The 13,671-nt window shown below is 45.8% G+C and overlaps 1 protein-coding gene across 2 annotated transcripts in view; it reads right to left on the bottom strand.

The window, feature by feature from the left end:
* SLC38A4 (solute carrier family 38 member 4) overlaps positions 1–13,468 on the bottom strand; it is a 62,450-nt gene extending 48,982 nt beyond the window's left edge. The window contains exon 1 of one of the 2 annotated variants that reach the window (XM_073327973.2): positions 13,281–13,468. The gene's annotated coding sequence lies outside the window, so the exon portion shown is untranslated. Of the gene's footprint in view, positions 1–11,258; positions 11,492–13,280 lie in introns of those variants that run through there. The other variant, XM_073327976.2, reaches the window with a different exon arrangement.
* Positions 13,469–13,671: the final 203 nt, after the last annotated feature.

Below are 13,671 nucleotides of genomic sequence, written 5' to 3'. Positions count from 1 at the left end.
AGACAGGTTGGAGGTATTTATTTATATCTCCCTCCCCTTTTCTCCTGACTGCTGGGAAGGATGTGTTTGCTCAACCTCAAATGTTCAGGCAGGAGAAACAATCTGGTCCTGAAAACTCCATTCACTCTGATAGGAGTAGGAATAGTGCCAATCAAACGTATGGACTCTACAAGTGCTACACGTTAGCTCATATGCAAGTGCCAGTATTACACATACAAGAATAAGGTATAATTAGGTCTTACAAAAAGAGCTGGTGGAAAATAGCAGGTGAGAGGTTTTCCATGGAAAATGTTGACTTTTACTCAAAAACCCCCAAAACTTGAAAGATGAAGATTTTAAGTTGAAAATCAATTGTCGGGGCTTTTTGGTGGTTTTGTTTAATTATTATTATTTTTTGTTGTTGCAGTTTCTGGCTTAACATTTCTGATTGTCCAATGGGGGATTTTTTTTGAGGAAAAGACTTCCTGCAATAATTTTCAGTTAGTTGAAAACCTGATTTTCTGTCCCCCGCAAAAAAGTTGATGGAAAAATTTCAGTCAGCTCTACTTACAAACTAATGTGTGAACACTGATAGAGACATACCAAACACAATGTGAGATCTCACCAAGTGCTAAGGGTAGAAAGTTATTTACTTTTTTCCAGAGCTAAAGATTAAAAAAATAAATAGATTTATAAAAGATTTACTCTTATCAATGCCCTGCTGTATTATATGTTATGTTATCGTGGAAAACAGATCAAATAATTGTTCTAAAACAATGGACTGTCATGTCTGTAAATTAAATTCTAGTGCCATTTAGCTAAACTGAGTCATTATGTAGTTGAAAGTCTGATTCTCATTTACACAAATGTCCCTTTAGCTTCTCTAGCAGTACAAAGAGGCTGTAAATTGAGTATGATGTAATTTACACCCATTTGAGGGGGCTTCTTATGCTGCCAGGGCAGCGTAAAGGGGCCTTAGTATAAATGAAAACCAAGCCTCAAATAATAAAAGTTTTCCTAAATACAAAACCTTATAACCAACATATTGTATTAATAGCCTACACATTTCAGTAAAGTAAACAAACAAAAAAAGAAGCCATTTTGGAGTGAGAGGATTTAGAAAAGTAAGATTGACACAATAAACTTCTAATCTTTTTTAAAAAACAAAAAATCTGTCACTAATATTTCTTCACTTTATGTCAACACATACATCCATATTATACATATAAAACACACGCATTCAAAAAAAGTACGAAATCTGTTGGTCTGGTTTTGAAAAGCCTACTTTTTTCTCCTTTAGCTTAGACCTTTTAGGCCAAGTTTCAGCATGAAAACAAGTATTTATGAGAAAAATGCTGACATTGCCTTACTAATAGCAGCATTAACAGAGATTGTTACAATGTCTATTTACTCTGGTACAGTATTAAATAAGATATGTGAACTCACCATAGCAACCCCTGCATCACATAGCAGATATGCTGCTTCTAAGATACAGCGGAACCTTTCTGAAGAAATACATTCAGACAAACATCTATCAATTTCAAATTGTATTTTTAAAATATATTGCTATAAAGTACAACACAACACAACTTGTTGCTATTTAATTTATCTGTTCTTGCACCTTTGCTTTTGATTGACGGTGTTTCATCTTTATTGTCAGGAAAAAAGTAGACTTGGATATCTACCCAATATCCTCTGAGGTAAAAACTGCTGCAAATAAATTATTTAGCATCTCAGAAATGTCATATCCTTAATGGCTTCCTTTGCTCCCTGACAGTCCAGAAGACCCACTATTTCTCTTGCAATCTTCCTCCTTCTGGATATCCCAAGATTCTGCAAAGACTTACATATGTGAGCAGTCCCATTAACTTCCATGAGGGAAAATGACTTCAGTGGAACTACTCTTAGGAGTAAAGTTAAGCACGCTATGTTTTTCCAGACCTGGGGTTATCAGAATGTATGGTTTACTTTTAAGTCTTTGGCTATGTCTACACTATGGACCTTAGAGCAGCATAGCTGTATAGCTACAGCTGTGCTGCTGCAGGGTCTCCCGTGTAGTCGCTCTTCGCTGGTGGGAGACAGCTCTCCTGCCGGCATAATTAAACCACCCCCAATGAGCAGCATTAGCTGTATCGGCAGGAGAGCTTCTCCCATCAACATAGCACTGTCCACACCAGCACTTTTGTTGGTGAAACTTATGTCAGTAAGGGTTGTGTTTTTTCACACCCTTGACCAACAAAAGTATTGTCAACAAAAGTGCTAGTGTAGACAAAGCCTTTGACTACTTGCAGTTCATTTTCCTTCTTACTGCTACTAATTTTCATCATGCATTTTATCTGCCATACTGTATGCTCCTTTTAATTGTCTTGATTGTGCTGGGTTTCCATTTTTGTGTAAATGAAAAATCTCTTGTACTTTGCCCTTTAACCAGGCAGTGGGTTTCTTCCTTTTTGTTTAGGGGTATGCATACTTTCTCTCAATCTACTAGGCTTAAGTAGCTTCCCAGGTGAATCTAATTTCCTCACTTTCATCTGTGAGGTCCAAACCTTATCATACCATAGGCACAATTTTGTATGTCAAAAAATCCAAAATCCTTGGCAAACTGCTAGTTCATAGACATGAAATCATTCATGCTGCTGCTTTCCAGTTATGCCTAATGATTATTCTTGATCATGTTCCTGGTTTGGCTAAACTGGTACCCAAGCCTCATCCAACCAAACTACATCTTTGCTGCCAAGCCATCAACATACCTTCAGCCCAAATAGCTCCATGGAGGAATTTTCTGTAGGATTGAGAAGGAAGCCCTCAGTTTCTTTTGGTCCAACGATGGAAGTGGGGTGGCCATGTATAATATGGATGTATGTGTACACATAAAGTGAAGAAATATTAGAGATTTTTTTGTTTGTTAAAAAGCATGACAGTCCAATCATAGTCTGATCTTTCCTGGGAAATGGGTAGCCCTACATGCTCTCATATTGCTAGATAAGACTGCCAAAGGAAATGCTGACACTGCATATTGGTACATACCTTCCACTTTGAACCTTCTTGCACTGATTACCTAAGCAATTATTTGAATTGCCATTGGCAATTGCATTTTTTTTAATCTCTGCTGTATTTAAAGAAGGGTGAAAGATTATACTGGTCAGTCTTCTTCAAAATACTAGTTCTACATTTAGCTGTGTACAGGATATGCTACTAACTGGGGTTCACTGGAGTAGGACTGCCAGTTTGCTTTCTATAGAAATATAAAGCAACAAGGGTGATGTCATGGTGGGCATCTGCTATAGACCACCAGACCAGGAGGATGAGGTAGACGAGGCTTTCTTTGGAGAACTAACAGAGGTTTCCAGATCACATGCGCTGGTTCTCATGGGGGACTTCAATCACCATGACATCTGCTGGGAGAGCAATACAGAAGTGTACAGGCAATCCAGGAAGTTTTTGGAGAGTGTTGGGGACAACTTCCTGGTGCAAGTGCTGGAGGAACCAGCTAGGGGCCGTGCGCCTCTTGATCTGCAGCTCACGAACAGGGAAGAATTGGTAGGGGAAATAGAAGTGGGTGGCAACCTGGGCAGCAGTGACCATGAGATGGTCGGGTTCAGGATCCTGACAAAAAGAAGAAAGGAGAGCAGCAGAATATGGACCCTGGACTTCAGAAAAGCAGATTTTGACTCCCTCAGGGAACTGATGGGCAGGATCCCCTGGGAGGCTAATATGAGGGGGAAAGGAGTCCAGGAGAGCTGGCTGTATTTTAAAGAAGCCTTATTGAGGGTGCAGGAACAAACCAGCCTGATGTGCAGAAAGAATAGCAAATATGGCAGGTGACCTGCTTGGTTTAACAGAGAAATCTTCAGTGAGCTTAAACACTAAAAGGAAGCTTACAAGAAGTGGAAACTTGGACAGATGACAAGGGAGGAGTATAAAAATATTGCTCGAGCATACAGGGGTACAATCAGGAAGGCCAAAGCACAATTGGAGTTGCAGCTAGCAAGGGATGTGAAGGGTAACAATGGTTTCTACAGGTATGTTAATGACAAGAAGGAGGTCAGGGAAAGTGTGGGACCCTTAGTGAATGGGGGAGGCATTCATAGTGACAGATGATGTGGAAAAAACTGAAGTACTCAATGCTTTTTTTGCCTCAGTCTTCACAGACAAGGTCAGCTCCCAGACTGCTGCACTGGGCAGCACAGTATGGGGAGGAGGTCAGCAGCCCTCAGTGGTGAAAGAACAGGTTAAGGATTATTTAGAAAAGCTGGATGTGCACAAGTCCATAGATCCGGATCTAATGCACCCTAGGGTGCTGAGGGAGTTGGCTGATGTGATTGCAGAACCATTGGCCATTATCTTTGAAAACTCGTGGCAATTGAGGGAGGTCTTGGACAATTGGAAAAAGGCAAATATAGAGCCCATCAGTAAAAAAGGAAAGAAGGAGAATCTGGGAAACTACAGTCCGGTCAGCCTCACCTCAGTCCTTGGAAAAACCATGGAGCAGGTCCTCAAGGAATCCATTTTGAAGCACTTGGAGGAGAGGAAGGTGATCAGGAACAGTAAACATGGATTCACCATGCCTGACCAACCTGCTTGCCTTCTATGATGACATAACTGGCACTGTGGATATGGGGAAAGTGGTGGATGTGATATATCTTGACTTTTGCAAAGCTTTTGATACAGTCTCCCACCGTATTCTTCCCAGCAAGTTAAAAAAGTATGAATTGGATGAATAGACTATAAGGTGGATAGAAAGCTGGTGAGATCGTTGGACTCAACGGGTAGTGATCAATGGCTCAATGGCAGCTGGTATCAAGTGGAGTGCCCCAGGGGTCTGTCTTGGGGCTGGTTTTGTTCAACATCTTCCTTAATGATCTGGATGATGGGATGGATGGCACCCTCAGCAAGTTTGCAGATGACACTAAGCTGGGGGGAGAGGTAGATATGTTGGAGGGTAGACATAGGGTCCAGAGTGACTTACACAAATTGGAGGATTGGGCCAAAAGAAATCTGATGAGGTTCAACAAGGACAAGTGCAGAGTCCTGCACTTAGGATGGAAGAATCCCATGCACTGCTACAGGCTGGGGACCAACTGGCTAAGCGGCAGTTCTGCAAACAAGGTCCTGGGGATTACAGTGGACGAGAAACTGGATATGAGTCAACAGTGTGGCCTTGTTGCTAAGAAGGCTAATGGCATATTGGGCTGCATTAGTAGGAGGATTGCCAGCAGAACGAGGGAAATGATTATTCCCTTCTATTGGGCACTGGTGAGGCCACAGCTGGAATACTGCGTCCAGTTTTGGGCCCCCACTACAGAAAGGATGTGGACAAATTGGAGACAGTCCAGCGGAGGGCAACGGAAATGATTAGGGGGCTGGGGCATATGACTTATGAAGAGAGGCTGAGGGAACTGGACTTATTTAGTCTGCAGAAGAGAAGAGTGAGGGGGGATTTGATAGCAGCCTTCAACTACCTGAAGGGGGGTTTCAAAGAGGATGTAGCTAGGCTGTTCTCAGTGGTGGCAGATGACAGAACAAGGAGCAATGGTCTGACGTTGCAGTGGGGGAGGTCTAGGTTGGATATTAGGAAAAACTATTTCACGAGGAGGGTGGTGAAGCACTGAAATGGGTTACTTAGGGAGGTGATGGAATCTCCATCCTCAGAAATTTTTAAGGCCTGACTTGACAAAGTCTTGGCTGGGATGATTTAGTTGGGGTTGGTTCTTCTTTGAGCAGGGGGTGTACTTGATGACCTCCTGAGGTCTCTTCCAACCCTAATATTCTCTGTTTTCTAAATTTGAACAAATATTCTTTGCAGAATTACCACAACCCACTCAAATCTTAGCATCCCCATTACATGTCAGCCACAGAATCACATCCCTGCTAGAGCTCTAAAATATCTAAAAAGCATAATCACAACTGTTCATTATTAGTTAAGCTCCAGCAGTAAGTGCAGTGGTCCACATGGAACATCAACAATAATACTTGATAATAGTTTTACACCTCACTAGTGCCTTTCATGCAAGACTCTTACAATGCTTTTACAGATATGAATTAATTAAGCCGCTCATGTGAAGCTGGTAGTTTTATAACTTATTTTACAGATGGGTATGCTAAATGCTCCTCAAGGACATTGAGGAGTTAGATGAACTGGCCATTGTCAAAGATGGAGACAATGACGAAGACCAAAGAAATAGAGCCTCTACCCTCAAGAGCAAAATAAACCCTAACTTCTAATTTATGGAGATGTGCTAACTACAACAAAGGTGGTACCTCTGCCCATTCCGTTACCAATAGCAGACCAATAATGAGATCCACCTATATGACTAGAGTGACACATCCCCTACAATAAGCCAGTGGTGTGAGATGGTAGCCATTAAATCTTGAGCCAGCCCAGAAGAGCTATTGTACACAAAAATGTTAAAGTAATCTAGAATAAGCATGGGCAACCCCAGTGTCACAGGTGGATGGGAACTCTGATGAGGCAGAGTTTACACTATAAGTATTCTCATCTTAAACCTATCCCCAAACTCCCAAAACAGGATAGAATATGTTACATGAAGAATGTAACCCCCTAAAATTTAGAAACAAAATAAAGATAAAAATAGATACATAATGGAGTGAATTAATGAAACGTTCTTCAGTACAACAAGTAAAGAAACAAAGAGTTTCACCTGGTAAAAAATATTGAGGCGTCTTCAATATTTGAAATTTCTCTTAAATGTTTGTTTCTAGCAAATATCCAACAGATTTATATTGCTGAAGTGTTCCAGGTTGACCCACTTAATTTTAATATTCCAAATGATGTGCTGTAATTATTACATAAAATAAATATCTTTCTCATGCGTGAATAGAGAAAAATCCTGTGATATATTACAAAAACAGTTACATCAGCAAAAATATAAATTTAAAATTATGGGCATATTTCTGTTCTTTCCTGAGAGGAAACATAAAAATCAGACAGCTTCACATCAAAGCTACAGAAATGCCTAGGAAACTCCATAAAACTGCATACAAATAAATAAATATGACAAACCGTATACTTGCAGGTAAAACAAGTGTTCAGAGAGCTGTGTAATAATAATTAATAAACTGATCCTTATTAACCTGGAATTTCTGGTAATCCTCAAAGGCTGTGAATATACTTAGATGAAACAGGATCTTCCTCATTAGGCTTGATAGGTAGACTTGTTTGAAATAGACTCAGTCAAAATAAATTACTGCTTAGGAACTCTGCCTTTGTTAGTGCTGAGGGAAGTAAAATAACAGTCACAATAATAAAAAATATTCTCAGTTGCCTCTATCCTTAGAAACCCTGTTCTTATTATTGAGATGTACATGTTAACTGAGATCGTTTAAGCTCAAAATGACACTGTTGTCAAATGGCTGAAATATAGTTTGTACGCAGGTCTTTGTACATACATCTTCTCTTTCATTGTCACAGAAAGGAGATGGCATTTCTCCTCCAGTGCAAAGCCAAATTCTGCTTGTCTCCATATAAATTCATAAACAGTTAAATCTTATTTTCATCTTATTGATGTTGTCATTTATCCTTTGATAAATATTTGTTACTGACTCTACAGTTATGAATTTTTTAACATGCAAGGACAAAGTGAAATTCTAGTCAAGGAAATATCTTTTTTCTTTTTAAAGAAATGCTTCTTTTTCAAGTTTGCTCCAGTGCAAGAATTCTTCTTTAACACCAAATGCAATGTTAATGGTTTCTGACCAAGGCCTCGATCTTGCAAAGACTTGTACGCATGTGAATAGTCCCACTGACCTCAGTGTAATTAATTAAATTAACTTTATAGGACCCATGCATAAGTCTTTACAGGAGTGAAGCTAAACTATGTCCAGGAGGAACTTGAATAATGCTAGTATCTTTCTCAAAAGCACAATCAAATTGCCTTATGGGCTGTTCATCACACTGATTCACTTAGGGCGCAATTCTGCCACCCTTGAATAGTCTCTCAGACTCGAAACCTATTCAGTCTATAACTACCTTAAATAATTTAATAATGGGTTTTCATCTAATTGGTTTTAAAATAGGTTTAGCTGAACTGATTTTAAAACCAATGTATACAGGCCATAAAGGCCCGTCGAAACTACAAAAGGTTATCATGTCCAAACATGATTGTGGAAAGTTGAATCAATTAACATGATGCTGACCAGTAAAGACCAGTCAATCAGGCCAGGGCAACTCATATTCAGCATTCTGTCAGCTAGTCAGGATTAAATTCCACTACTACTATGCTCCCCACCCCAGCATTTTGGGGCAAGGATCATGTAGGTCTTAACTGATTATTCAGCAGAATAGGGCCTAATCTAGATTGGGGCCTCTGTAGTACAAATAAAATGCTAATGACCTAAACTAGTAGTAAAATATACGTACACTGTGGATGAATTAATGTTACTATGGAAACATTAACTTTTCATGCTCTAACTTTTCAATTGTACCCTCCTCCTCAATAGTGAACGAAGAAGTTTTTTCTTTCTTTTCTAAGTGACTACAGTCACACCATTCACAGGTTAGTGTTATTCCACTTATTTTTAAAGCAATACCAATTAATGATCACCTGCATTCGGCAGTACACCTTACTCCCAATTTTCTGAAACCCTATTATCCAAACCTCTACATCAGAGGTGAGCAAAGTACGGCCCGCAGGACTGTCCTGCCCAGCCCCTGAGCTCCTGGCCGGGGAGACTAGCCCCCAGCCCCCCCCTACTGTCCTCCCTCCCCCACAGTCGTGCTGCCGCACGGGCAGCACAGCTGGCTCCCTCTGGGCAGCGGGGCTGCGAGCTCCTGCCGCTCTGAGCTGCATGGTAAGGGGCAGGGAGGACGGCGGATAGGGGGTCCTGGGGAGCAGGCAGGGGGCGGTTGGATGGGGCAGAGGTTCTGGGGGGGGCAGTCAGGGGTTGGGGAACGGGGGGGGGGGTTGGATAGGTGTGGGAGTCCGAGGGGCCTATTGGGGCGGGGATGTGGATAGGGGTCAGGGCAGTCTGGGGACAGGGAGCGGGGGGGTTGGATAGGGGGTGGGGTCCTGAGGGGCCTGTCAGGGGGTGGGGGTGTGGATAGGGGTCGGGGGAGCAGTCCGGGGACAGGGAGAAGCGGGGTTGGATAGGTGTGGGAGACCCAGGGGGCCTGTCAGGGGGCAGGGGTGTGGATAGGGGTCGGGGCAGTCAGGGGACGGAGGGGACTAGATGGGGGTGGGATCCCGGGGGGTGCAGTTAGGGGTGGGGGGTGCTGGGAGGGAGTGGTCAGGGGACAAGGAGCAAGGGGGGGGTTGGATGGGTTGGGAGTTCTGAGGGGGGAAGTCAGGGGGCGGGAAGTGGGTGGGAGCAGATAGGGGGCAGGGGCCAGGATGTTTGGGGGGCACAGCCTTCCCTCCCTGGCCCTCCATACAGTTTCGCACACCGATGTGGCCCTCAGGCCAAAAAGTTTTCCCACCCCCTGCTCTACATTATCCAAATCCTTTTCTTGTCCCCCAACATGGATTCATACAATGCAGAGGTTTGGATAATAGAGCAGAGACTCCCAGCCAAGCGGGAGGCCACCTTGCTGTTGAATGGCTCCTGCAGCAGAGCAGAGTCCTGGCTCCCTAAGCTGCTGCAGGTACAACGTGCAGGGACGTCTGAGACCCTGGTGGAGCAGAGAGCAAAGTCCTGGCTGAGGGTCTCTGCTCTACCTTGCTAGGACTGCAGCCTTCCCCTCCACTTACAGTAATCGAGAGGGCAGGACCACTGTGAAGGAGGTCGCTGCAGCCCTGCTGTCAGAGGAGTGAGTGAGTGGGGCCATGACAGCAGAGCTGTCATACGTGTCCCTGAGCTGCCACTCCTGCCGTCTTAATTATCTGAACTCCTGAATAACTGAATAAAACCCATGTCCCGCCATGCTATTTGGATAGTTGGGAGAATACTGTATATATCATCACCCTAAAATGCCCTGTCACGTCTCAGGAGGACTTTTATAAATCCTGAATCATGGGGTCCAGGGAGCGCTTATCAATACACTACAGCGTTGTCAAAATGTTCAGCCAAGTAAGCTGAGTTTTGGTGACTGAGGCACAGATTCAATGTCCTAGCAATTTTAACAGAGAAAGAAAAGGACTGACCTTCAGTTTCTCCTTTATCATCAGATGACACCTTTCTTCCCCAAAGAATTTTACAAATTATACACAGAAATCACTTGATTAAGACACATGGTCTAGCTAGTACAAGCATCTCAATTATCACACGTTTCAGTTCCACTGCTATCTTCCTTCCTACAAATTTGGTGTTTTCTGACTTTTCTTGTTGAACACTATTTACTTTTGAAATAAAGAATTATGACAGTGAAGCTGACTAAAGGAAGGAATCCTACAGCATTTTAAGTTTCTTGCACAAATAATTCTTTTATGTCCCTCACTTTGGGCCTTTGTCACATTACTTCCCACATTTTGCTCCTGTATTATAATCCCAATTTGCTGTTCAACCTTGGCTAAATCAGTTAAACTCCTGGTGTCCCGATTGCTTCAGGTGTAAAATGGAGATTAAAACCCCTCTTCACAGCACTGTTGTGAGCACTAGTTAACTAGTTTGGATGCTGCTTTAGAGAAATAAAGTACCAAATATGTTGTTATATGCAGTGTAGTTGTAGCTGTATTGGTCCCATAATATTAGAGAGACTTTAGAGATTAGGGTGCGGTAATATGTTTGACTGGACCAACTTCTGTTGGAGAGAAATAGATGCTTTCAAGCTTACACAGAGTTCTTCTTCAGGCCTGGGAAAGGTACTCAGAGCGCCACAGCTAAATCCATGGTGGAACAGATAGTTTAGCATAAGTAGTTTGCACAATTGTAAGGCAGGGATTCTCAACCTTTGTCTTTGAGCCCCCCCCCATGAAAATTCCATGGCCCACCTGTGCCACAAGAACTGTTTTTCAGGAGACTAAAAGACAGGACTGGCATTAGGAAGTAGCAAGCAGAGCAACTGCCCAGAGACCCACGCCACAAGGGCCCCCGTGAAGCTAAACTGCTCTGGCTTCAGTTTCAGCTCCAGGCAGGGGGGCTTGGGATTTGGCTTTCTGCCCTGGGCCCCAGTGAATCTTAACGCTGGCCCTGCACTCCAGTTTATTTTGGTGGACTCCTGAAACCTGCTTGCACCTCCTGCCCCAAGGGCTTCGGTCTCCCGGTTGAGAATCGCTGTTGTAAGGGACCATTCAAGGTAGAGTGGCCCATTAACACCCCTGCAAGTCATAAGCCAAAAAAAGGTTAGTGGGTTACAGTGTTGTAATAAGCCATAATTCCCCTACCTCGAGTACTTTACTGGCAGGGTGAAACACAAAAGTACAGGGATGGGGCTGAAGGGTCTTTACCACTGGAAACTCCAAGGGTACCAAACTGTCCAGTGCAATTACTCAGCCGGAGATGTGGGCAGACCACCAGGATCGACCCCCGCCCCGCTTTCTCTGGCTGAAACGCCGGGGACCGTGTAAGGGCCACAGGTGCTTAGAGCCGCCAAGGCCCCTCTTCCTGCTGTGGCCTGGAGCACCCCTTCAACACTGACCCCCCCCCCCCCGGCGCCGGGGCTGTCCCTGGACTCCCCCCGGCGAGGCCTGCCCTGCAAGAAGCGCTGCGCGGCGCTCCGAAGCGGCTCGCTCTCCCTCACCGCTCGCGTGGAGAACAGCGGCCCGCGCCTCCCGCCTCGTCTCCGCCCAGCCCCCCGCCGCCCCCAGCCGCCAGGCTGCGCCCAGAGCAGACAATGGAAAGCTCCCCACCCGCCGGGCCAGCCGAGCTTCCGCCCCGCCCTCTAGAGCGGCCGCCGAGGGGAGCGGCGCGCAGGCGCCGGGCGGCGAGCCCCGGCAAGCAGGGGGGGGTGCCCCGGCTCCCGTTACCGCCCCTGCCCAGCTGCCGCGGGCCCCCGCTGGGCCGGTGACAGGTGGCGCTGGCTGCCAGTGAGGCCAGCGCCCGACGCAGCCCAGCGGCCAGGAGACCCGGCGGCTGCGGCTCGCACGGAGCTCGCCACCGAAGCGCGTGGGTGGGGCAGCAGTGCACGGAGACCCCTGCCGGGGGGTGCGCGGAACAGCCGCCCCCGCCTGGCGCCCCCTAGCTACAGACAGTACCTCCCCCCGCATCCACTGCCCCCCGGCTGCGGGAGCAGCGCGGCGCCCCCAGGGCCCACGCCACGGGCCTCACAAGCGGCGAGTGCCAGGCGCCATCAGAGCCCAGCCAGGATCCTGCGAGGCCAGAGCCGGTGCCCCTGGCTTCAGCCGGGGAGCTGCTCAGCGTGGACACGGTCCACACCTGGTCACAAGCGTCCCCAAGAGCTCGGACAGGCGGGCTCCCTCCCTCCCTCCCTCCCAGGCACTGGCACAGCAGCTGCTCTGGCGATAGGGGGACGTCTCTGTTTTCGACGCTGAACGCGGCAGGGGTTATCTCTTCTCTTCCAGGCTGCACACACATGAAAACTTCTACACTCCTGCCTTCCTATCGAGCAACTCGTATTCCCCGCCGCCCACAGCACAGTCTCCTTCCTCCCCTGCCCCCTCTCTCTCGGGCACTGTGAATTACTGCCTCTCCCTAAATTCACTAACCCCTTGTAACACACACTCTAGCATAGTCCCCGTACAGGGCCACTCTCCCCCCCCCCCCCCCCCGCAATCCGATCCTGTGCAACCCTCTCCCAGTGGAAGCCTGCCACCCTTTCGGTGGGGTGCAACCTGCACCCTAATCCCATATTGCACTGTGCACCCCCCACATTCCCCATCTCCCACATCTCACTTTGCAAAACGCACGCTTAATACATTCTGCCACCCTTCCTAGCAAACCCTCTCCGCCACCCCCCAGCGGCTGCACGACGACCTCCGTGCACTCTGCAGCCCTTCCCCACAGATCCATGAATAACTTCCCTCCCGCACTAGTAGAGTGCTTTCGCAATGCACACAACGACAAAGAAGCGCAATGAAACCACGAGTAAGACACAACTCGCTGGATTTCGTTTGCACTTCCAAGAACCGGGGTCACCGTTCCAATGCAAACGCCCACACATACAATAAAAGCCATCCCCAGTCATCCTCGGTAGTTTGTGCCGTGCCCACAGTTATTACGGTCATTACACTTCAATCCACTCAAAGCGGGCTCATTTGAAATGGTGAAAGCCAACATGTTAAAAACAGCCGCTCTGCCAAGCATAAACGTAGGCTGTACTCACACAAGGATGTGAGTAAGAGATACCTGTAGATCCATATGTATAAATAGCTACATTCGTATTTAACAAGCTTTCTAGGTCTTTAGAAATCACGTAGAATTGTATTCAAAGAGCTAGAATTACCCACCTTGCTTTTGGCAAATTCGTTTAGGATGAAGCACATGTGAAAATGGCATGACCCTACGAGGAGTGTTAGAAAGTGTGGATTGAGACCCTCTCTTTCTTTTCTTTTCTTTCCTGCTTTCTAAAGAGTGGAAATTTCCATCATGTGATAGGGGGCAGCATCCCCAGCCTGCAGCCTCTCATTTCATCCGGACCCCTCCCTTTCAGAAAAACCACCAATGGTAGTAAACTAGCAACCTGAGATGTAAACAAAAAGCATCCTCCCAGGTGGACGTGTTCAGCTGTTCTGCGCGTGAAAGAGACAGGAGGGAGCCTGGCTATGAAACAAAGTGGCACAATTATTTTCTAACCAGACTAGAACTGACTCTATTCCAAGTGATGTTATTCTGTTATAA

Source organism: Lepidochelys kempii, chromosome 1, assembly GCF_965140285.1.
Source record: "Lepidochelys kempii isolate rLepKem1 chromosome 1, rLepKem1.hap1, whole genome shotgun sequence".
Lineage (NCBI taxonomy): Eukaryota > Metazoa > Chordata > Testudines > Cheloniidae > Lepidochelys > Lepidochelys kempii.
The sequence above is the reverse complement of the archived record's forward strand: the minus strand, read 5'-3'. Positions and strand labels throughout refer to the sequence as shown.